This window comes from Balaenoptera ricei, chromosome 5, assembly GCF_028023285.1.
Source record: "Balaenoptera ricei isolate mBalRic1 chromosome 5, mBalRic1.hap2, whole genome shotgun sequence".
Taxonomy (NCBI): Eukaryota; Metazoa; Chordata; class Mammalia; order Artiodactyla; family Balaenopteridae; genus Balaenoptera; species Balaenoptera ricei.
In genome coordinates this window covers 105340210-105344320 of record NC_082643.1, presented here as the reverse complement: position 1 = coordinate 105344320, position 4111 = coordinate 105340210, and positions in this window count along the sequence as shown.

Below are 4111 nucleotides of genomic sequence, written 5' to 3'. Positions count from 1 at the left end.
ATGGAAGGGCAAAAACTTTGGAGCTGGACACCCAGGGTCACAACTAGCTCCGTGGCACCTGGGTGTGCCTTAGAAAAGATTTCCCTTCCACAAGACCTTTTATGAACTGCTGGACTAAACCGCACCAGCATCTGCCCAGTCGTCCTTGCCTGGAGGTCAGATTAGCCTCCTTTGTCTCCCCACAGGGAACATCGGTCATGAAGCCCAGCTGGAGTAATTACTACTCTCGCCTGCCTTACTGCGTAACCCTTCAAATTCACCAAGCTCCTCGTGTCTGTCTCTATGAAGTGTCAGCTCCCAGCTGACCTCACTGGATAAGCGTTACTACTCTATTAGAATGGGGGTGGGGGGTTCCCTGGCAGTCCAGTGGTTAAGAATCTGTGCTTCCACTGCAGGGGACACGGGGTTCGATCCCCGGTCGTGGAACTAAGATCCCGCATGCTGCGCGGTGCGGCGAAAAAAAATGCGGGGAACCTTTGACCACGCCTACATCACAAGGAAGTTGTAGCATTTGGACCACTGAGCCTTTTAAAAACCCATTGCCTTTCCTCTCTATTAGACATATCATCTTAAAAAGAAAGCCAATTCGGTAAAAATATCATTCAAACAATTGCTTGAGGATGTGTGTACAGGCCAATGCATCCACGGACAGAACGTCTCCCTTTTCTCCCAGTTGCAAATTGCTACACTTAGCTTCACAGGGTGAAGAACGAGAGGAAACTGCTGCAAACAGCTGGTTCTTCCCTGGGATTATGAGCGTTGCTGTGGAAGAGCATGACCAGCAGGGGGCGCTGGTGCCTTTCCTTCTGAGTCCACTTGCACTTTCAGGCCAAAGTGAGGGGAGATGTTGTGGTAGCAGCCTAAGGGTAAAAATGCCCCGATTGTACTCTATCCATAGCTCTGGGTTCCTGCGATGTGTCAGAGATGGCTGTCACCATCCCAGCGGAGGGCTGGGAAAATTCTGAGTTCTCACAGGGAAGCTGAGAACTAGTTAGTTTCAACAAGGACGCTCCTTCCCCGTGCCCTCACCACCTCCCACTTCCTGGGGGAGGTTTGGAGGAACAGGGTGTATGCAGGGTGTTATGAGGCTGGGGTGGAACTTGGTCAGGGCAGCTGGCGGGAGGGCACTCCGTGGGGTCTGATGGGGAATGACCGAAACATTAGCTTGTCCTAAAAGCAGACCTGAGGGGACCGTGGTGAGGAGACAGGAGAATGATGAGTGTAGTGTTTCAATGCTCAAAAGGGATGGTAGTTCCGGTGTGGTGTTTCAGCCGCATTAATAACATAGGAAACACCACAGTGATGACGGTATGTTAATTGTCTAAAGAAAGTAAATCAAATCAAGTCACCTGCTAAAAACCCTTCAACAGCTTCCCATTGCTTTTAGAAGAATGTACAAACTCCTAACCGTGGTCTGTTGGATCTTCAGGATCTGGCCTCTGCAGCTCCATCTTCTTCTCAAGCCAGGCCCTCCCTCGGCCTCCCCCTCCCCAGGCCACCCCGCCTGCACTGTTGCAGCCACAGCCGTCTCCCAGTGCACGTCCTTGAATATTCCAAGCTCTTCTGCTCCTCAGGACTTTTGCAGTGCTTCCCACCCCTCCTTGATCATCTGTCTAAACAGACCCTCTGTTGTGCTTCACCTCGGCGCCCTTTACCGTTACTTGCGTAGTTATTTACTTGTTTTCTTGTCCTTTTCTCTTGGGAGGGTGGGGCTTTGCCTCTTTCTCCCCCAGGGCCTCACCACGTGGGTTGCATGACCACATGTGCTGCACTCTCGACCCCAGACTATTGCAGGGCGTGGGGAGACGCCGGGAAGGCTTGTGATTGGCCTGTTTCAGACCTCGCAGAACTTCTCTGCCCGCTTCTCGTCCACATCGGCGGACCCTCGTTCGCCTTTAAGGCACAAGAGGGCGCTTTAAGCCTGGTGCTTAATAAAGAGTCCAGACAAGACCGTGCATTAGAATGTGCTCCCCTCTTCTTGCTCTGCATCAGGAGCTAAGCAGGGGCACCCATTTCTACGGAGGTCTGTAGGTGGGGTCTGTTCTCCTCCGTAGGGAGGAGCCAGCGGCCAATCGCTTCTTCCCGCCGGGACAGGAAGTGATCTGACCGTCTCCCCGACACACTGACAGCCGCAAGGGCTGCCTACATGTCTTGGCAGATGTTTCTGGAACACCCGTCTTGGGTGATTGGTCTAAGCTAAGCATAGTGACACCCTCCTCTCCTTCGCTGGGCATCGGTATGGACGGTATGGAGGTGGGCATGTGAATAGCTCTAGACCAGGTGGGGGTAACCTATGCCTGTGAGCTAAGAATGGTTTTTACATTTTTGAAAGGTTGTTTTTAAAAAAACTACATTCAAAAAAGAATATGCTGCAGAGACCATAAGGTTCTTATGGCCCATAAGAACCTACCATATTTACTATCTGGTCCTTTACAGAAAACGTTTGCTGACCCCTGGTCTTGACCATGAGAGGTAAGAGGCCTCTGCTGGATAGCCCTGGAAGGATTTGGATCCCTAATAGGGAAGAGATGAGGAGGAGGTTTGCCTTTTTTCCTGCCTAAATGTGGTTGTGGGAGGAAGTCAAGCCTGGAGCTGTGGCAGCCAGTTTGTGACCATGAAGCAAGCAGTCCAAGAATAAGAGGCCAATATGCAGAGGAAGGAGATGGAAGGAGGCTGAGTCCTTGAATACACTGCTGAGCCCCTGTCTGATCCTGGAACTGTCGTCCTTTGAACTCCTTCTTATGGGAGGTAAACGTTATTGTTGTTTAAGCAAACGGTGGGCAAATATTTTCTGTAGAGGGCCAGGTAGAAAATATTTTAGGTTTGGTGGACCATAAGCTCTCTGTTGCAACTACTTACCTCTGCCCCTGTAGCATGAAAGCACCCACAGGTGATTCATCAATGAATGGACGGGGCTGTGCCAATAAAACTTTATTGACCCAAACAGGCAGTGGGCTGGATCTGGCCCTGGGAGTTTGCTTATGCCTGCTGTGCATTGGGTATTTTGTTACTTGCAGCTGACCCATCCTAACTAGCATTCTCTGAAGTCGGCCTCAGCTCAGAAGTGCCCCTGGGCTCTAGCATGGAGGGGTAAGCCTGAGAGTGGGGAGGTGCTGCAGTGCTGGTTGGTGCTGGGGGATTAGCACATAAAGCCCACCCGCTGATATGTCCTTTTCTCCATGTCCACCTCATGCTTCCCACTGTTTCCTCCAATATCTTCTCGTAGTCCTAACAACTGTCCTGGGAGCACATGACCTTAACAAAAACGGCTTCACCTTTTCCAGGAATGTGATCCAGGGAATGAAAGGTGCTCCCGTTTCCCCTCCATGCTCCACTCCGGCCGCGGTCAGCCCTTCACCCACCCTGCCTGGCAGGGGATGGCGTGGCCCGCTCACTGGGCAGGACTGAGCTCCACAGCTGTGTCTACCAGGTCACAGAGCCAAAGAGTAGCCAAAGGAGGAACAGGGCAGATCACCTTCCTGGACTGAGCACCCACCGTCCCCGAAAGTGCAATTTCGCCTACAATTTAAAGGTGATATGATGGCATGACGGTATTTAAGACCATGGCCAGCACTGTGGTCACAGGTGAACTGCAGAAACAGGTGAGGGCTCTGTCCTTGATGTTAGAATCCGGGTGTTCCTTGAGTGCTATGCTGGACCCTGAAGAAAGGACAAGATCCCAGCAAGAGTTAGGGGTGGGGCCTTCCAGGAAAGGGCCCTGATTCTACCCTCCCAGGTGCACAGAGAGCCAGGGCTGCCCCTTAATGTGTCCCTGACGAATGGTACTTCCGTGGCAGAAGTGTGGTTTGGGGAGATGGACGGGCTTTGAGTCCAGGTTCAGGTCTCTGCTGCAAGTTACCGTCCGCTCACTGAGCCTTGGTTTTCTCCTCTATAAGACAGTGGGGATAGCCTGACACACCTTAAAGGGTCACTGAAAGCATGAACTGAGATGATGCATGTAAAGCTGGAACCATAGAGCCTGGCGGGCAAGCTCTTATTATGGCTACACGGACAATTTCAGGTCTCTACCTCCAGGGATGCTGCCGAGTGTGGACCAGATGTCTCTCTTTGCACACGACAAGTGCTGCTCCGAGAATTCTCAGATCGCTGG